This window comes from Aulonocara sp. 'chitande type north' Nkhata Bay, linkage group LG23 (genome assembly GCF_057382095.1).
Source record: "Aulonocara sp. 'chitande type north' Nkhata Bay isolate Kocher_YH1m ecotype deep benthic linkage group LG23, A_spYH_male_GT1.1, whole genome shotgun sequence".
Taxonomy (NCBI): Eukaryota; Metazoa; Chordata; class Actinopteri; order Cichliformes; family Cichlidae; genus Aulonocara; species Aulonocara sp. 'chitande type north' Nkhata Bay.
This window is the reverse complement of record NC_141365.1, coordinates 48,156,487-48,177,961: the sequence shown is the minus strand read 5'-3', so window position 1 is coordinate 48,177,961 and position 21,475 is coordinate 48,156,487. Positions and strand designations below refer to the sequence as shown.

Sequence of the window (21,475 nt, the reverse complement as noted above, 5' to 3'; positions counted from 1 at the left end):
CTGATATAACCTGAGTAAATTATGTCGGGTTTGAAAACTCTGCAGCATGACCCGGGTGTTGCTGGTGGCATCATGAGCTTAGACCCCTCAGTCAGCTCGGTCTAAAGTCATCGTCAGCACTAACAGGCACAAATAGGCTCTAACGTGACAAACTGACCCGACATTTAAAGAGTGCCCACTACAGTCTCAGCTAAAACATATTAAAATGTGCAACGCCAAGGACTGTACACTGGACTCCATTTCAGTGCAAAATAATAAAACGAAGTAAATCCATCCAATCTCCTCTGCCTGTCCTTATCATCAATAAAAACAATTAAGAAAACAGAAAATCATAGAAACAGTCATCTTTGTTATTGCATCATCACACATCAGTTCCCAGTAACTAGTCAGAATGAGACGTTGTTTTCATCTTTCTCACACTCATCTCACTCCCCGGTCACAACAGGTGGTGACTTTAACAGGTGTTACAACCTGGCTCAAAGCTGCAAAAGAGGGCGGAGACTGAAAACAGAGACTGGTTTCATTTTGAAGTTCTTAATAACCTCGGCTAAAGATGAAAACAGACAGCGTGACAGGGTCTGACAACGAGTGGTGGCGTCGTCCTAGCCGACCTCGGCAGTTATTCACACGCCATGACCAAAAACTCCTGCAGTGTGACAGCAGACAGAGGAGGAGTCACAGAGGAGCGTAACAGCTGTGACAGATGCAACAGGAGGACGAGCTCCACCAGTAAACACACTGTGAAGACAGGAAAGCAGTCACGAGTGATGTTGGTCCTGTTTTTATCTCCACTAAAACCTCTCTAACGTCACATGTAACAGAACACAGACACATCTGATTATCAGGGACCACGACCCACATCTTTGCCTCACTATGTTTATAAGAAGAGACTGAAAATAATGATTCTCCCAACACATCACCAACACTTTTATGGCAAACAGATAATAGTGAGTGAAAAGAGGTGAACTGTTTCATATGCAGTTATCAGGGTAAATACATTTAAACCAAAGACACTGGAAGAGTAAAGGAAAGGAACTGAAGGTGACAATTCAAGAAGCTCAACAGAAGTCAAATGTAACAGGATCAAGATTCCCTGTTAAAAACAGATATGTATAGTATAATAGTAGACTATACTAATAATAGTGTATAGTATAGTAGTATACTATACTAATAATAGTGTATAGTATAGTAGTATACTATATGAAGTCTACACCGCCATGTCCTTAAAATTCAGCGAAATTAAGGACGCATTTGAGGGCCACATTTCGAGCAGCGACCTTCGTCCCGTCGCTGTGATGTAATCGGCCTTAAAATGCGTCCTTTAAGGCTTCAGACCCTGAATTGGGATACAGCCAGAGTCTGGTCTCTGTTTTCACAGAGGATGTGGTTCTGTTGGCTTCATCAGGTGATGGCCTCCAGCTCACAGTGGAGCTGTTCTCAGCAGAGTGTGAAGCCGTGTGAATGAGGATCAGCATCTGAGGCCATGGTCCTCAGCTGGGAAAGGGTGGAGTGCCCACTCTGGGTCACAGACAAGTTCCTGCCCCAGGTGGAGGAGTCTGAGTATCTCAGGGTCGTGTAAAGAAGGGGGAGGGGAGCAGGAATCAACAGACAGACTGTTGCTGCGGTAACAGTGAGGTGGACGCTGTACCGGTCTGTCGTGGTGAAGAGAGAGAGAGCTGAGCGTGACAGCGAAGCTCTCAATTTACCGGTCGATCTACGTCCCTGCCCTCACCTATGGTCACGAGCTGTGGGCAGTGACTGGAAGAACCAGATCGTGGTTACAAGTGGGGCAAATAAATTTTCTCTGAAGGGTAGCTGGTGTCTTCCTTGGAGACGGGGTGAGGAGAATCCTCTTCACAAAAACTAATCAAGTGAACAAGACTCTCCAGGAGGGAAACATTTAAATATCCAAGTCCACCATAAAGAGAAAACTGCATGAAGGTAAACACAGATGGTGCATTACAATTCATTGCATGTGTTTTACATGAAGAATGGAGGATATACCGTCCACTTTCACTCTGTCTTTAGCAGCAAGTGGCTCTTTGTTGTTTGGCTAGCTGCACTGAAACAGGAGAATCCAGCTGTTAGCCGTAATGTTGGTGTTTGTAAAGCACTTTATAACCAAGGACTGTGTTTTTAATTTAAACATTAAACTATTAACCGACACTGATCAATGATGTAATGATCACATCTGGACTCACCGAGCCTTTCTGCAGTTCCTCACAGCTGGAATCAGTCTCAGTCGTCCCTCCTTTGAAGCTTTGTACTTCTGCAGGTCAAACTCATCCAGAACCTCCTCTGACATCTGCAGCATGAAGGCCAGAGCTGAGCAGTGGATCTCAGAGAGTTTCTTTGACCTTTGCTTTGACTTCAGGAACTCTTGGATCTCCTGATGTACTGAGAGGTCGTTCATCTCCATCAGACAGTGGAAGATGTTGATGCTTCTGTCAGGAGAGGATTTAAACTTCTTGTTATTCTTCAGGTTCTTGATGACTCTCTGGATGGTTTCTGGACTGTTCTCTGTCTGACCCAGCAGACCTCCTAAGAGTCTCTGGTTGGACTCCAGACAGAGGCCATGAAGGAAGCAGACAAACAAGTCCAGGTGGCCATTTTTACTCTGGAGGGATTTCTCCATGGCTCGTTTAAGGAAATCATCCAGAGATGACTCTTTGTATTTTTTTCCCAGGAAGTCCTTCAGCACCTCTGACTTCCTGTTGGTGAAACAGTGGAACATGTAGACTGCAGCCAGAAACTCCTGGATGCTCAGATGAACAAAGCAGTAGACTGGTTTCTGGAAGATCACACACTCTCTTTTGAAGATCTCTGTACAAACTCCTGAGTACACCGAGGCCTCTGTCACATCCAGACCACACTGCTCCAGGTCTTCTTGGTAGAACATGATGTTTCCTTTCTCCAGATGTTCAAACGCCAGCCTCCCCAGCTTCAGAAGAACTTCCCTGTCAGCCTCCGTCAGCTCCTGTGGACTCGTCTCATGTCCCTCGTGGTACTTGTTCTTCTTCCTCTTTGTCTGAACCAGCAGGAAGTGTGAGTACATGTCAGTCAGGGTCTTGGGCAGCTCTCCTCTCTGCTCTGTAGTCAACATGTGCTCCAGAACTGTAGCAGTGATCCAGCAGAAGACTGGGATTCTACACATGATGTGGAGGCTCCTGGATGTCTTCATGTGGGAGATGATTCTGCTGGACAGCTCTTCATCACTGAATCTCCTCCTGAAGTACTCCTCCTTCTGGGCGTCAGTGAAGCCTCGTACTTCTGTTAGCCTGTCAACACATGTAGGAGGGATCTGATTGGCCGCTGCAGGTCGGGAAGTTATCCAGACGAGAGCCGAGGGAAGCAGATTCCCCTGGATGAGGTTTGTCAGCAGCTGGCTGACTGATGACTTCTGTGTGACATCAGACAGCAGCTTCCTGTTGGTGAAATCCAATGAAAGTCTGCTTTCATCCAGGCCGTCAAAGATGAACAAAAGCTGAGAGACAGCCAGCTTCTCTGCTGTGACCTTCTGTAGTGTTGGATGGAAAACATGGAGCAGCTCCAGAAGACTGTACTGCTCCTCTCTGATCAGGTTCAGCTCCCTGAATGAAAGCAGAACCACCACACTGACATGTTGGTTCTCCAAGCCCTCTGCCCAGTCCAGAGTGAACTTCTGCACTGAGAAGGTTTTTCCAACACCAGCCACGCCGTTGGTCAGAACCACTCTGATGGGTCTCTGTTGGTCAGGTAAGGCTTTAAAGATGTCCTGGCACCTGATTGGAGTGTCATGGAGGGCGTCCATCTTGGAAGCTGTCTCCAGCTGCCTCACCTCATGTTGGCTATGAACCTCTTCACTCTGTCCCTCTGTGATGTAGAGCTCAGTGTAGATCCTGTTGAGGAGGGTTCTACTTCCTGTTTCATCACTTCCTTCAGTCACACGTTCACATCTCCTCCTCATACTGATCTTATGTTCATCTAAAACCTCCTGCAGACCAACATCTGCTGAAAGAAAGAAAAACAGAAAGAAAACTCTTCAATGTCTGAACAACAACAAGAAGTCCAGTTTTCAGAAATGAGTCCATCAGCAGACAGATGTTCAGTCTTACTTTGTACACAGCTGCTCTGACTGGCTGTCTGCAGTCCAGCTCTGCTTCTGGATCTTTCTCCACACTGGGGACAGGACCAGTCTCCTGATGAAGCAGACTGGTCCCAGTATGAGGAGATGCACTGTCTGCAGAACCAGTGTCCACAGCTGGTAGAGACTGGATCCTTCAGGACGTCCTGACACAAAGCACAGCAGGACAGCTGCTCCTCCTCACAGACACCACTCCTCTTCCTCTTCCTCCCTCTGTGAACACATTTCTTTATCACTAAAATCATTGACTGTCAGTGACAAACATCCAGATTTGATGACACTGTGTAGAAGCTCTGATGGTCACAGAGAAAAGTCAAAGTGGAGAAACTTGTGTTTGAGTTCAGAATCCAAGTTTCCTTTGCTGTTCCTGCCTGTCTTATTAAACACAGAGTGATCAGCCTACAAACTCCACAGTAAAAGCCTTCATCACAGAGCCAATCAGGCAGAAGCTTCTGCACCATCAGGACACAAACAGAGAGGAGCTTCTATCCTCAGACCATCCAAGTCCTAAATCAGAACATGCTCCCCTCATAGCATCACCATCAGGGTTTAAACAGGACCTTACATCATGTTCTTGTCTCACTGTCATATTTCAGATCATACCTGATTCATTATGACGTCACACGCTGCTACACTGATCCTGCTGCTTCATTACTGCTGATATTACTCTGCTCACTCTGTTCAGTTACTCTCTTTACATCACTTTGCTCATTTGCTTTGTTCTGCTTGCACTGCTCTGTCAGTACATGCTGTGCTAATGTGGCACAAAGCACTTTAACATTACATCTGCACAATGTTTCATTATTTCATTTAATGATTGTTTCTAATGTTTTGTCCAGTCACAGGAGCAGCTCAGCACATTTCACTGTGTTGTACGTGTATGACGATGCCTGTGACAAATAAACAGCCTCGGACTCTTCAATCTTCTGCATTTCTTTGGAGATCAGCTCAGTGGCCTGTTGAGACCATCTTTCTATTTCTGATGACTCAGTTCAGATTATTATCCTGATACTTTCTTTTAAAATGTGATGAAATCATTTATCTGATGTTCTGACACAAATACACCAAAACGATCCCAAACAGCACAAACCACCACGTTACACACAGTGTAATAAAAATACAGGCAACTACAAATAAAAACACTTTTAAAATATAAACTAAAATTACAAAGTGGTCACAGAATTTCAAACACCCGTAAATGAGTCAGCAGCTCTCTTACATGGTCAGCTGAGCTCCATGATTGAAGAACGTTGTTGCTGCAGGTTCATCACTGAAGAGTGGAGGATTGTCTTTGGACCAGTCACTCCTCACAGACACACAGCTGGATACTGGAGACTGTGACCTCTGACCTCTGCAAACACAACCACATTGCATTCATTTCACATCAATTAGTACACCACAAAAGGCATGCAAGAAACACAGTATGAAGGCAAACTTCTGGCTTCAATAACATTCAACAGGTCAGGTGGAAACTTTTCTCAGATTTGATTCATGTTTTTATAGAACGATCCAGCTAAAAAAAATATACCATTAGGTCAGGGGTCAGCAACCTTCAGGACCCAAAGAGCCATTTGGAGCCAGTTTCCACGCAAAAGAAAACACTGGGAGCCACAAATACTTTTTGACGTCTAGAATGAAGATAACACTGTATATACTGTTTTTTACCTTTATGCTTTGTATGAACAACTAAGGTGTGTTGCTTATGAAATCCATGAAGTGCTACAGAGAAAATTACATGTTATTTATGTAATGAACACATTTGAACTCTTAAAGAAATATAACCAAAGGAAAGACACCCAGCTGAACTAAAATGATGTAGCAAACAAAAGCTGCTGTGAGCCGCCACCCTTATATCTCCTTTGGGCTTTTGGAGCCTTGACCTGACTTTTTAAAAATAATTGGAAAAAAAGCTCTATGCTGCTGAAAGATGAAAAATAGATATTTGCAAAATTCTGCCTAAATATGTATTTTACCTGGTTAATGTGTGTGGCGGGGCGTGGTCTGCAGCGCCGCTGCAGGGGGGGCGGACGCACCTGAGCGGCACCCGCAATCACGCCTCGCCGCCTTAACGTCTGTGCTGTTGTGTTGGTGTGTGTCGGGCTGTGAGCTGCAAAGCTACAGCCGGCTGTGTGCGTACAGCAACCGTGTGTGAAAAGTGGTCAATAAAGAGAAGCTGAAAAGCGTGTTCATGCAAACATCGTCGGGTCTGCCGTGATATGTTTACAACGGGACTTCTGCTCCTGAACCTCTGCGCACAGCGTCTGCAGGTCAGGGCTGTACGAAGTCACTTTCATACAGGACTGTAAGCTGTCGTCTGTGAGGCGTGAGCGGTGTTTGTTTTTAACATAGTTCACGGTGGAGAACAGCTGCTGACATAATGTGGATCCGAAGATCCATAATTGGCCTACCTGGGGCTGAAAGTCTCGATAAATGCACGGCGTTTCGGCGGGTACACCGGCTTCCGCGAGTGTGACGCTTATTTGAACGATGAAAAAATAAAAAATATAATTTTCTTTTTATATTTCAATATCACAATAATCTTCCAATTTAGAACTACAAGTTAAAAAAGAACATAAATAAAATACACTTCAGCTAAATACTTCTAATTTATTTTCCCAAACCACGAGGAGCCGCACTGTAAGGACTAAAGAGCCGCAGGTTGCCGACCCCTGCATTAGTGTTAGTCAATGTTGCAACTGAACTGAAAAACAAAAGATTTTGGTCCAAAGAAACAAAGTCACTATTAATACAACACAACCCCCCCAAAAAGAGCCATGTAGACCCCGGGCTCTATGGGTCTTGTGCTCGGAGCTTGTTCCTGTGCTGCCATGATTAGTGCCTCTGTGCTGTCTTTCAGTCCAGCTTTGTTCAGCCACTGGTAGGATTTCTGGATGTCAGCCACTTCCTCTGCCTGCTGGTGGTGCAAACTGTGTTGTTCTGAGTTTCATTGGACGTCTTTGTCCAAAGCACCAGACAAAGGGCAAAGTAGATGCATTTGCATCAGCAGGAAAATACACCCCAAACTAGCATCATCATTATACAACTTTAACAACTGCCACTAAATGATACTTCATACACAGACCAGTGTTAGGTTAAATTATGATGTCACTGGCAGAACATTTATAGAAACAACCTTTGAACTCTGAGTCAGCAGCTCTCTTACATGGTCAGCTGAGCTCCATGATTGAAGAACATTGTTGCTGCAGGTTCATGACTGAAGTCTGGAGGAAATATTTCTTTGGACCAGTCACTCCTCACAGACACACAGCTGGATACTGGAGACTGTGACCTCTGACCTCTGCAAACACAAACATCAATAACTGATCAGTTCTCTCTGACAGCCATATGATCAGCTGATCCCTCTGTGATATTGTGTCTGCCTCATAACGCTGACAGGTCAGCCAATCATCAGCCAGTTTTTCTGTCTCTGAATGAACTCAGTTTGTTCTCAGCTCTTCTCTCTGATTCTGCTGCACTGACTTCACTTAAACTTACAGAGTTCAGATCTTAGCAAGAAAACAAGTCAATAAAAAGCAAACTCAGATCAAACAGTTTGAACCAATCACAGATCAATGATTCTGTCATGGTTATGTTGAAATGACTAATAAAGTTAGTAGTGTTCTTACATTATTGCTGCAGGTCCATGACTGTAAGGTGGAGGTGTTTGTGTAACTCCGTCACTCCTCACAGACACACAGCTGGATGCTGCAGATGCTGCTCCGTCCTCTTCCTCCATCTTCTTGATGTCAGGGTGGAGTTAGTCTGAGAGGTAAACACACACACTCAGAGGTGCTGTTGTACTGGAAGCATCACACTGACGGCTTTCTAATGTTGGAGCTTTGGCCCTAAAGTCCAAACCAGTTATTTTAGAGGCTCAAAGTCTTTAAAAAACACCAAAACCATCACATTATTTAATAAGTACATGATCAGGTGGATGAAGGAACTCAGTGTGTTTGGGATCATCATCATGGTGAGGAGCCCACATGTTACGGCTCCTTTGGAGAGAAGCTGAGGATCACTGCAGGAAGTGAGCTCATGAAACCAAACTGCTGTTTGTGAGCAGGATGACTCTGTTATTGGACCTGCTCTGTGTTCTACATATGATCAATACTTCAAATATCTGTAAACATCTCATCTTATATTTGTTGCACTTGGTCACATCTGTCTTTAAAAATAGATTTTAATGTCACTGAGAGTTCTTTTCTACCTTTATTGATTTATTTTGGAATAAATTAAATATAAAGGTGCCAAAAACTGCCTGCAGCTTCAGCTCTGTGACAGGAAACTACTGTCAGGCTCAAAATGACTTCAGATTATTCATCACAGAGTGTTTATAGATCACAGGACACGTTACAGTTTTACTGTCGATGTTTTAGTTTAAAAGAATGACGTGATAAGATCTTACTGTGAATCTGCGCGCTCATTGGCTAATACCTAAAATATGTGTCAGGGCAGACATGAAAACAGGGTCATTATTAAATATGCAGATGACTCTGTTATTATCAGCTTACTGAAAGAGGGTGAAATTAACCACGGTCCAGTCATTGATGACTTTGTTCAGTGGTGTGAGGAGTCTTATCTCCAGCTGAACATATCTAAAACAAAAGACATGGTTGTTGATTTTAGGAAACAACAAAATGGGCACGGAGTCACTTTAATTAAAGGTCAGAAAATAGAGCAAATACAATCATATAAATAGCTTGGGACCATAATAAATGAAAAACTGAACTCTGATCAAAATTGCAAATCAGTTTGTAAAAAGGGTCACCAGCACCTTCATTGCCTTAGGAAACTTGTTCATTTCCACATTGACCAAAAAATTTTAACTTTGTTTTATCGTTCTTTTATTGAGTCTGTTTTATCCTTTTGTTTGGTGGCATGGTTTGGTCAGACCTCTGTCACAGAGAAAAACTCTCTAAATCAGATAGTGAGATGGTCCAGCCGTCTGATAGGTGAGCCACAGTCTTGTTTAGCCTCCCTGTACTCTAAGCAGGTACAGAGGATGGCTTTATCAATCCTTAAAAATGGTTCCCATCCTCTAAGGGGTGAATTTCAGCTTCTTCCCTCAGGACGGAGGTTTCCATTTCCGAGATGCAGGACAAAGCGTTATAAAAATAGCTTTGTCCCCGTTGCTGTCACTGAATTAAATAAGAACTGTTTTTGATTCGAAACATTAAAGTATGTGTCACAGTGAGTTTTATATATTTACTAGGTATGTGTGTTTTTAAAGGGATGTCAAATGCTGTCATTTTTCTGTAAAGCAAATTTACCTTGCCTTTGGGTATAAATAAAGTTACCTTACCTTACCCTGAGACTGACAGGTGGTTATCCAATCAGCGTGCGGCCTCACACGGACATAAAACTCTTAAAGTTTGTTTTTGAAGGGATTTTCAGATCAGACCTGATGTTTCTGCCTACAGCCTGTTTACCGATATAATCAATATCAGACATCAGAGCAACAGAAACCTCGGTGATCAGGACTCCGGGACTGAGAACAGGAAGTGGCTCAAACGGTTTAAAGTCAGCCTGAAATGAGTTTCTGTCGCTGCCTCCTGGCTGCATGCCAAATATCCTTGGGCAAGATACTAACCCCATGTTTGCCTACTGGTGGTGGTCAGAGGGCCCGGTGGCGCCAGTGTCCGGCAGCTTCGCCTCTGTCAGTGCGCCCCAGGGTGGCTGTGGCTACAATGTAGCTGCCATCACCAGTGTGTGAATGTGTGAATGACTGAATGTAGTGTGAAGCGCTTTGGGGTCCTTAGGGACTAGAAAAGCGCTATACAAATGCAGGCCATTTACCATTTTAGTTTTTAAAAATGTCATGATAAGGGCGGGTCTTACTGTGAACCTGCGCGCTCATTGGCTAATAACTTGATATTGACAAGTCGTTATCCAATGAGCGTGCGGCTTCTCCCAACATAAAGTAGTTTCCTTTGAAAAACCAAAGTCTGATTATTTTTGCCTCCACTGACGGAGCCTGTTGTTCCCGCCACAGAGACACAGTAATGTCAGAGCGGTGTTAACACTCACCTGCCTCAGCACAGCTCTCACTCTCCTCCTGCTCTCTCAGCTAAACTCACTTCCTCTCTACTTACAGGAAACCAGCGCTCAGAGGAGCCGACCCTACAGTGTTTTTTACAAGTGTTTTTTAGTTTGCAAGTGTTTTGGATTTTGCATGTGTTTTTTAGTTTGCATGTGTTTTTTAGTTTGCAAGTGTTTTGGATTTTGCAAGCGTTTTGGAGTTTGTACCTGTTTTGGATTTTGTACGTGCTTTGTCTCAAGGGGCCACCGTACCGACCGGCCTCACGTTTCACCCACAGACACGAACAGCGTGGAATTATTTTATGTCATAAGAAGAAACATATTCATGTTAACACTCACCTGCATCAGCTCCACCTTCCTCCTCCTGCTGCTCTGAACGGAGAATCAACACTTTCACTTTCACTGCTCCTCCCTAAACACAGAGGATGCTGGGACTTGTAGTTTTTACCTTGTGTGATATTTATGGCTGTGACACTAAATCACAGCATTAAAACTTCCTGCAAACATGTCACAGGCGATAAAAGTTTCACATTAAAGGTGAAATTATTTTTCTGTCTCATGTTCAATAAACAGTGAGCTGGGAAAACTGAAGAACAGACTTCAGACGTTCCCTGCAGAGTTTCTGCTGCTCGGTCGTCTGCATGTTGCTGAGACTGAGCTGATGATGAAGCTGTGACGGGTTTATGGCACGTTTGGTTGTGGAGAAGAGTTTTACTGCCGGTGCAGGTGAAATGATCAGAGGTTACAGCCTCTGGTTAAAGTGGAGGCAGCGATCAGGACGGCTGAGCAGCAGAGGTCTCGAGGGTCCTAAAGTGTAAAAGCATCAGTGTTAGTAACACAAAGATGACAGAATGGGATCATCCACACAACACTAACATCTAAATCCACGGCAGGAACTCTTCCAGTGTCCTGAAAAATCTGTGTGCACGATGCTGAGATTAAAATCTGTCTGCTCATCTTAATGCAATATTGTGAAGTTACAATTCTTTTCTGTAAAAAGAATTTTCATTTTTGTATATAAATAAATGTTGATGTTGTGCTTTGGGATCGTGTGCTTCAATTTGACTTATAATGTGCCAAATGACTGCAACAGGCGGCTTAAGGCGATGCCATCCAGAGTAAGGATCTTGTTAGCCAGTGTTTCTAAGATTTTTACGCCCCGTTACAATAACCTCAGTTTTACAGTGGGGCAAAAAAGTATTTAGTCAGCCACCGATTGTGCAAGTTCCCCCACTTAAAATGATGACAGAGGTCAGTAATTTGCACCAGAGGTACACTTCAACTGTGAGAGACAGAATGTGGAAAAAAAATCCATGAATCCACATGGTAGGATTTGTAAAGAATTTATTCGTAAATTAGGGTGGAAAATAAGTATTTGGTCACCTCAAACAAGGAAAATCTCTGGCTCTCACAGACCTGTAACGTCTTCTGTAAGAAGCTTTTCTGTCCCCCACTCGTTACCTGTATGAATGGCACCCGTTTGAACTCATCATCTGTATAAAAGACACCTGTCCACAGCCTCAAACAGTCAGACTCCAAACTCCGCCATGGCCAAGACCAAAGAGCTTTCGAAGGACACCAGGAAAAGTATTGTAGACCTGCACCAGACTGGGAAGAGTGAATCTACAATAGGCAAGCAGCTTGGTGTGAAAAAATCAACTGTGGGAGCAATCATCAGAAAATGGAAGACATACAAGACCACTGATAATCTCCCTCGATCTGGGGCTCCACGCAAGATCTCATCCCGTGGGGTCAAAATGATCATGAGAACGGTGAGCAAAGATCCCAGAACCACACGGGGGGACCTGGTGAATGACCTGCAGAGAGCTGGGACCAAAGTAACAAAGGTCACCATCAGTAACACACTACAACGGCAGGGAATCAAATCCCGCAGTGCCAGACGTGTTCCGCTGCTGAAGCCAGTGCATGTCCAGGCCCGTCTGAAGTTTGCCAGAGAGCACATGGATGATACAGCAGAGGATTGGGAGAATGTCATGTGGTCAGATGAAACCAAAGTAGAACTTTTTGGTATAAACTCAACTCGTCGTGTTTGGAGGAAGAAGAATACTGAGTTGCATCCCAAGAACACCATACCTACTGTGAAGCATGGGGGTGGAAACATCATGCTATGGGGCTGTTTTTCTGCCAAGGGGACAGGACGACTGATCCGTGTTAAGGACAGAATGAATGGGGCCATGTATCGTGAGATTTTGAGCCAAAACCTCCTTCCATCAGTGAGAACTTTGAAGATGAAACGAGGCTGGGTCTTCCAACATGACAATGATCCAAAACACACCGCCCGGGCAACAAAGGAGTGGCTCCGTAAGAAGCATTTGAAAGTCCTGGAGTGGCCTAGCCAGTCTCCAGACCTCAACCCCATAGAAAATCTGTGGCGGGAGTTGAAAGTCTGTGTTGCTCGGCGACAGCCCCAAAACATCACTGCTCTCGAGAAGATCTGCATGGAGGAATGGGCCAAAATACCAGCTACTGTGTGTGCAAACCTGGTAAAGACCTATAGTAAACGTTTGACCTCTGTTATTGCCAACAAAGGTTATGTTACAAAGTATTGAGTTGTATTTTTGTTATTGACCAAATACTTATTTTCCACCCTAATTTACGAATAAATTCTTTACAAATCCTACCATGTGGATTCATGGATTTTTTTTTCACATTCTGTCTCTCACAGTTGAAGTGTACCTCTGGTGCAAATTACTGACCTCTGTCATCATTAAAGGTGGGGGAACTTGCACAATCGGTGGCTGACTAAATACTTTTTTGCCCCACTGTATCTGAACTTAGAAGCAGAAAATTAAAGCTCATTATGTGTCTAAGACATCCCGGCAGTTTAACCAATAAAAGCGGGTATCATATGCATAGCAGTGAAAATGTATGCTATGTCTTCTAAAGCACGTATAATGTAAGCAGAACTGGTCTTTGCACAGAAGCCTGTGGAGCTTCATAATTAACCTCAGTGTGTGAAGAGGACTCTCCATTTAATAATAGCTGTAATAAAATGTTCTGGCCAACGGTGTTAAACGCTGCACTTGGGTCTAGCAGGGAAGATTTCAACTTTTCAATATGAATGAAGGCTGAAAACTGATTAGATTAATGTCTGATGATCTTTTCTGTGCTTCTTCAAGTTTGTAACACCGAACATATTAAAGGATGATATAAGGTTCACAGGAAGAGTTTAATTAGACACACATTTACTATTTTTCTTTATACTCTTTCTTTCTTGACATGTTTAATATGCTTACTATCAGAGGAGAAAATGAACCTTGTGTAGTTTAAAAACTTTTTATTTAATCAAACTGTAATGTTGTTGAACTCTGACGGACGTGTCTTTTAATCTTGTCAACAAATCCTTAATCACCTAAATGTGCCATTTATCATCTTGTAAAATGTTCCCTCTGCTTCTGTTGCACATCTCCCCCGACACTCTCTGCTTCACCAGCCCTGTGCAGCTGGTCCAATCGCTGCGTCCTTAAACTGGTGTGTTTAAATCTCTTTACCTCTGTTGTGAACTTCACACAAAGTTTGTGGTAACAAAATCAAACTGAGGAGGATCTGGTTTGAAAAACACACACTCGCGAGACAAAATAAAAACAGACTGCTCAAAGCAAAAGCAGAGCCCTCACAGCTGGTAGCACAAAACACAGTGACAACGTGCGTATCAGATACCCTCAGTGCCAAAAGCATAAATATGAAAAAATGGGATCACCAAGAATACCCTAAAAATGTCATTTAGGGGGTGTTACAGTGAAATAAAATGAAACATTTTCATCTGAAAATGTTTCATTTTAGTAAAAACAATTCTCTGTAGTTTGATACTGTCGTTACAGACAAAGCGGATGTTTAAAGCCTTTGGACGCACATTTGAAATGCACTCATTCTCCTTATCAGCTGGAAACATTAAAGCCGTAAAATGACACACCCGCGTGTAACAAACCATTTGTTGGGGGTTGTGGATTTGACACCTCAGCATTGTGAAAGTGGGGAAACATGCTTCTGGCTGAGCATAAGATTTCTGCTTACAACTTAGAATCTCAGCTCTAAATGAAATTCAGATGTTTTTTTAAGTAGGGCTAATGTATTATTTGACTTCTAAGGCACACACACACACACACACACACACACACACACACACACACGAACAACACCAACACAGAGAAGAAGAAGAGGGGGTCGTTTTACTACACATCATAAAAACGCAATCATTCATCTTCCAACTGTATCTTTCTGTTCTGGATTTAGAATCATTGGTTGTTTACTGATCTGTACTTTGGGAGTCATACTGTTGTGATACTGGGGAGAAAAGGGTAAGGTTTGATAGACTAAACCATTACACACAAAAGTTGAAAAACCTAAAGAGTGTGTGAGACTGCTAGCTGTGTCGTTCAGCAATAAACTCATCTATAAATGTGTTAGTAAAGAGTGACTTGTACTTCTGTCCCATTAAGCAACGGTTTAACAAATTTCACTGCAAACTATAAAAGTAATCTGGATTTAAATAGAACATAGTAGTGCAGGAAACACTAGTATAAGGTGTCTATGGAACAAATCTCCTTCAGCGTTCAAAATGACCAAAGTGAGGCCTACAGGCGTTTCTCTTAGTTGGTTGTGTTCAGGGAAAAAGCAGCTAAATACACTGAGACTGCTCCACATTGTTAGTGAGTTAACTCTGGATATCTGTAGGTTTGTCAAACTTGGAGTGAATAAAAGCAGAAAACAGTAAAAGATGCAGACAGTGAAAGTCTGGTTTATTTCATGAACACAATGAAACTGTCACGGGCTGCGATGGCAGACCGTGGAGTGACAGTGAAAGCAGGGCCCAAACGCGAGACTCTAAGTGAAGGACAGTGGATTTATTTACAGGAGGTGAAAAACACACAACTATATACAAAATCCCAGCACTGTGGTCCCGTGGTGATTCTCCCTGAATCCCACACAGTGCAGATGTCCGTGAGAAGTGAAAGGTGGCGACTCCAAAAAACTCCAATTCCCACACCGTGACTTTAGAGGCGTACTCCGCTCCCGATTCCTGGTAACACAAAAGGCAGAGGGTTAGCAGGGGATCTGTTTCCGCGGAGGTTACGTAAAAGCTCACGGCAGTACTGACGAGTTCTGACTCAAGGATCCAGCGTCGGCCTCAGCTCAGCTGCAGTCCTAAATGCCGTTCCTAGACGAGCGTAATCTGCTGCAGCTGGCAGAGGACGACGAGCGGCAGGTGCGGCCGTCTCTCGAGTAGACCACTTCCGGGTTCGCATTCTCCTCAGCGAACCCACACCTCCGGAAGCTCACACAGAGACACATGGAGAGATGGAGAGCAAACCAATACAACACACGGAAAACATAAACATACACTGAAAATGCCTGAGCCCTGGGTCCCTAGACCCAGGCCATGACAGTACCCCCCCTCTAAGGGTCGGCTCCCGACGACCCAAAAACACAAACCAAAAACAACAGTACAACCAACCCAGGGCGGGCGGCGGGAGGTCCAGGACGGAGGGCCCCAAAACCACTCCGCTAAACAGCCACTACAAAGCAACAACAGAAAAACACAGTTCAACAGTCCAATCCCCCGGTCCAGCGGCAGCAAACACAGTTCCGGCGGCCGACCCGCAGGATGGCAAAACAAGCGGGACCCGCCGCGGGTTAGACAGTGGCGGCAAAACAGTTCAGGTGGCCTACCTCTAACCCCTTGATGGAAACGCAGCAGCTCCGGCGAGCGGCCACGGGTCCGGCAGCCGCGGCGGAACGGTTCCGGTGGCCTGCCACGGGTCCGGTGGCGGCGGCGCTGCTCCTCCAGCGGCCTGCCACGGGTCCGGTGGCGGCGGAACGGTTCTGGTGGCCTGCCACGGGTCCGGTGGCAACGTCGCTGCTCCAGTGAGCAACAGCGAGGCGTGGCACATGGTCTATGACGCGCCGGTCGCTGACGTGGACGCACTGGACGTGGATGGCGTGGAGGCGTGGAGGCCGCGCTAGACGTGGAGGTCCCTCCGGTTCGCTGACCTCCGGCTGAGCGGGTCCCTCCTCGGCTGGCAGCGAGAGCCCCTCCTCGGCTGGCAGCGAGAGCCCCTCCTCGGCTGGCAGCGAGAGCCCCTCCTCGGCTGGCAGCGAGAGCCCCTCCTCGGCTGGCAGCGAGAGCCCCTCCTCGGCTGGCAGCGAGAGCCCCTCCTCGGCTGGCAGCGAGAGCCCCTCCTCGGCTGGCAGCGCCGGTTGTTCCTTCCGCTCGCCGAGCTCCTCTGCTGGTGGTTCGCTGAGCTCCTCCGGCTCGGGCATGCTGAGCTCCTCCGGCTCGGGCATGCTGAGCTCCTCCGGCTCGGGCATGCTGAGCTCCTCCGGCTCGGGCATGCTGAGCTCCTCCGGCTCGGGCATGCTGAGCTCCTCCGGCTCGGGCATGCTGAGCTCCTCCGGCTCGGGCATGCTGAGCTCCTCCGGCTCGGGCATGCTGAGCTCCTCCGGCTCGGGCATGCTGAGCTCCTCCGGCTCGCTGAGCTCGGCTGGCAGCGCCGGTTGTTCCTTCCGCTCGCCGAGCTCCTCTGCTGGTGGCTCGCTGAGCTGCTTCTGCTCGGGCTCGCTGAGCTCCTCCGGCTCGCTGAGCTGCTTCTGCTCGGGCTCGCTGAGCTCCTCCGGCTCGCTGAGCTGCTTCTGCTCGGGCTCGCTGAGCTCCTCCGGCTCGCTGAGCTGCTTCTGCTCGGGCTCGCTGAGCTCCTCCGGCTCGCTGAGCTGCTTCTGCTCGGGCTCGCTGAGCTCCTCAGCTGGCCGTGCGGGCACCTCCGGCTGCGCTCCAGTCACAGATGGATGATCCGGAGGCGAAGATGGTGATGCGGTGTACGCAGGCGGGGAAGGTGAAGGCAGAGCCGGTGAAGAAGATGGCAGAGGGGTGACTACATGCGGATGAGATGATGACGGCGCTACATCCACAGATGGTGAAGCCGCCAGCGGCATGGAGACTGCTGAATGAGGCGACGCTAGTCGTACTGTAGGCCGGCTTGCAGCAGCGTCAGCGGCGTCACCATCCACTGAAAACAAAAAAGCGGATGGGGTGAGAAATGAAAAAGTGTCCTTATTACTCACCACAGCCGGTTCTTGAGATGTCCGGGAGGGCGGCTGCGGTGAGGAACGCCGGCGGCGCGAACGTCGTTTCCATGTAGACGTCGGGGCCGGCGTCTCAGGCTGTGAATCCACCAGCTGTCCGGGCCGGTGAGCAGCCTGAGGAGGAGAGTGGAGGTGGAGGGTGGAAAGCAGGAAGTCCAGGACAACTGAATTAAGGGAGTCCACCAACCAGGGGAATTCAAACAGCATCCCCTGCAGCCGCCTCTCCACGGCGCGACGCAACCCCTCCGTGGGCTTCTCCCACCACAACTCACACATGCGGTAAACCTTGTCCATAACCTCCCCCCTGAGCCTCTCCTCAGAGACCGCTGGGTCCAGACGTGGCGCTGTAAACCGAGCTGAAGGTGGCCGCTGATCGGCTAACCGAACTGAAGATGGCTGCTGATCAGCTAACCGAACTGAAGGTGGCTGCTGATCAGCTGACTGAACAAACATAGCCCCAGAATAAAGAGTTCCAGACGAAACAGTCTTTATTCCTGGATTTGAAAGAACGTCAGGCGCACAGTCTTCTGAACCTATGGGAGAATAATCGCTCTTAAAACGAAAACTTCTATTTTCCCAAACCGGAGAAACACGAGCTGTAGTGTTCATGAAGCTGGCGGAATGTGACGAGGGCGGATTTTGATGTGGCTGCTCCTGCAGTGATGTGGGAGCGCTGGGTGTGTCGGGTGGCACGAGAATAATCCCTAGCATCTTATAGAATGCCTGAGCGGGCGTAAGCTGATTGCTGTCAGGCTCATAGTAATCCTCCCGGGACCGGCTAGGGCGTTCTCTGCGAGACCGAGGCGTCCGCGGAGAGGAAGCAGACGAGTGGGCCGAAGGGTAGGCTGCCAGCGAGGAACGGCAGCACGGAGGCCCTCCAAGCACTAGTCGGGTCCCGTCAAAACGGGAGCTGCGCTTCCGCGGTGAGTCCGCTGGGTCCATAGTGGCTGGATCCTTCTGTCACGGGCTGCGATGGCAGACCGTGGAGTGACAGTGAAAGCAGGGCCCAAACGCGAGACTCTAAGTGAAGGACAGTGGATTTATTTACAGGAGGTGAAAAACACACAACTATATACAAAATCCCAGCACTGTGGTCCCGTGGTGATTCTCCCTGAATCCCACACAGTGCAGATGTCCGTGAGAAGTGAAAGGTGGCGACTCCAAAAAACTCCAATTCCCACACCGTGACTTTAGAGGCGTACTCCGCTCCCGATTCCTGGTAACACAAAAGGCAGAGGGTTAGCAGGGGATCTGTTTCCGCGGAGGTTACGTAAAAGCTCACGGCAGTACTGACGAGTTCTGACTCAAGGATCCAGCGTCGGCCTCAGCTCAGCTGCAGTCCTAAATGCCGTTCCTAGACGAGCGTAATCTGCTGCAGCTGGCAGAGGACGACGAGCGGCAGGTGCGGCCGTCTCTCGAGTAGACCACTTCCGGGTTCGCAGTCTCCTCAGCGAACCCACACCTCCGGAAGCTCACACAGAGACACATGGAGAGATGGAGAGCAAACCAATACAACACACGGAAAACATAAACATACACTGAAAATGCCTGAGCCCTGGGTCCCTAGACCCAGGCCATGACAGAAACATTTTCGGCAAAGTAGCATACATGATAAATAGATACACATGACACGGACAGTGAGAAGTAAAACTCGTCGTCTTACCACATGTTATATTCTGTAAACTTAAAATAAACCACAGAAATGAGTGTTTTAAAGTCATTATTAAAAACATGAGTCAGCATTACTGAAGTGACACTTTAACGATGCTTCACATCACCGTGTTTATGATGATAAAACATGTTCTCTCGTTAGTAGATGTCTGCGCTGACACTTGTCATGAAAATGTCCCGAGCCAGGGTTCCTCTTCAATTATCACTGATCATTAATAGGGTCACAAAAGATTTGTCACATTATCCCCATAAACAAAATGCTTTTATAGAAATCATTGTGACACAAATATTTAGATTCTTGTTTCACAATGTGCATGAACTCAAAATCTTTAGAGTTTCATATTTATAAAGTATCACAAAGAATACATTTATACCGTTGTATGAGCCACACTTCTTGTAAAAAACTGATTGGAAATGCGTTCGAGAAAAGCTCCTGCTGTGACCTTCCTTCTGTGAGGGCACACACACACACACACGCACACGCACGCACACACACACACACACACACACACACACACACACACACACACACACACACACACACACACACACACACGTGTCTATATACACACATACACAAAGCTGTGTAAAGCAACTATTGGCGACTGTCAAGCCTTTGAGTCGCCGAGCAGCTGAATAGGGGAATAATGTTGACGCGCCCGCTGTTTAAAACGTAAGTCAAAGTTCCAGGTTAAAACTCCTTTATTTGTTATCAAATCCTTAAAATCGGTAGAAAAACAGTGATCAAAACATTCCAAGCTTGAGCGGTCAGCAAAAGTCGACTTCCCCCATCACCCACTCATTCACAAAAATTCCCTCAGGACGTGAACAGATGATATAGCAATCACTATTACCGACACCACGTGACCCAAAGCTACGCCTTATCCACAACAGCAACTATAAATAACGAATCTAAACGTATATACATAAAATACAGAAATGAATGAGGTGGAATGAATACTACAAATGTACATAAGGTGCAGCTGCAGTCTGGCAGTGGGAGCAGTGTGACAGGTCAAGTGTTAAGAAGGGAGATGGCGAGGGGAAAGAAACTGTTCCTGTGTCGGGTGGTCCTGGTCTGCAGGCTTCTGTACCGTCTGCCAGAGGGCAGCAGATCAAAAAGTCTGTGTGCAGGGTGTGAGGGGTCTGTGATGATTTTCCCTGCCCGTTTCCTGGTTCTTGAGCGGCACCCCCCTGCCCTCCATCCTGGATGGAGGGCAGGGGGGTGCCGATGATCCTATCTGCTGCCCGTACAGTCCGCTGCAGTCTGCTCTTGAACTTGAAGCTTTTGTTACCATACCTCAAATACATGTACCCATACCTTAAACAAAAGCACTGCTTTGCACCCTAGTTGCAATTATGCAACACACATGGTCCTGCATACTACACTCTATTTCACACATAAGACACTTCGTTCACAAAATGAAATTTCAGGGTGCCACCCTGGAAAACATCCAAAATACAAAGCACATCGGGTAATTGCAACCACTCAATACACACCTGAAGGCACGTACTTGAAAAACTGAACACCAATTAGCCAACTACAAAAAGCCCTCAGTTTAGCCAATTCAAGAACTTTGCAAGCATGGATGGAGGGAGAGCAAGAGGAGGAGGTCGTCGAAGAGGCCACGCACAGACCCATATTTCTGATGATATAAGAGCAACTTTGGTGGACCATGTCATCAACCATGGCCTGACTATGAGAATTCTCTAGAATGACTCGAAGACCTTCTGGGGCAGGACGCCAACGCCTGTTCACACAACAGCAGGAACTTGCCGTTGTGGACCTAGTGAGGGCAGACAATGCCATCCGTCTCCACCAGCTACGAAAGCAAATACAGGGAGTGCAGAATTATTAGGCAAGTTGTATTTTTGAGGAATAATGTTATTATTGAACAACAACCATGTTCTCAATGAACCCAAAAAACTCATTAATATCAAAGCTGAATGTTTTTGGAAGTAGTTTCTAGTTTGTTTTTAGTTTTAGCTATTTTAGGGGGATATCTGTGTGTGCAGGTGACTATTACTGTGCAGAATTATTAGGCAACTTAACAAAAAACAAATATATACCCATTTCAATTATTGATTTTTACCAGTGAAACCAATATAACATCTCCACATTCACAAATATACATTTCTGACATTCAAAAACAAATCAGCGACCAATATAGCCACCTTTCTTTGCAAGGACACTCAAAAGCCTGCCATCCATGGATTCTGTCAGTGTTTTGATCTGTTCACCATCAACATTGCGTGCAGCAGCAACCACAGCCTCCCAGACACTGTTCAGAGAGGTGTACTGTTTTCCCTCCTTGTAAATCTCACATTTGATGATGGACCACAGGTTCTCAATGGGGTTCAGATCAAGTGAACAAGGAGGCCATGTCATTAGTTTTTCTTCTTTTATACCCTTTCTTGCCAGCCACGCTGTGGAGTACTTGGACGCGTGTGATGGAGCATTGTCCTGCATGAAAATCATGTTTTTCTTGAAGGATGCAGACTTCTTCCTGTACCACTGCTTGAAGAAGGTGTCTTCCAGAA

At 46.2% G+C, this 21,475-nt stretch overlaps 1 protein-coding gene and 1 pseudogene across 1 annotated transcript in view; both read right to left on the bottom strand.

Annotated features, from left to right (window-relative positions):
• Positions 1–21,475, bottom strand: part of LOC147302870 (protein NLRC3-like) — a 267,565-nt gene that overhangs the window by 203,429 nt on the left and 42,661 nt on the right. The window lies entirely within an intron of this gene.
• On the bottom strand, positions 15,435–18,822 carry LOC147302873 (uncharacterized; annotated as a pseudogene).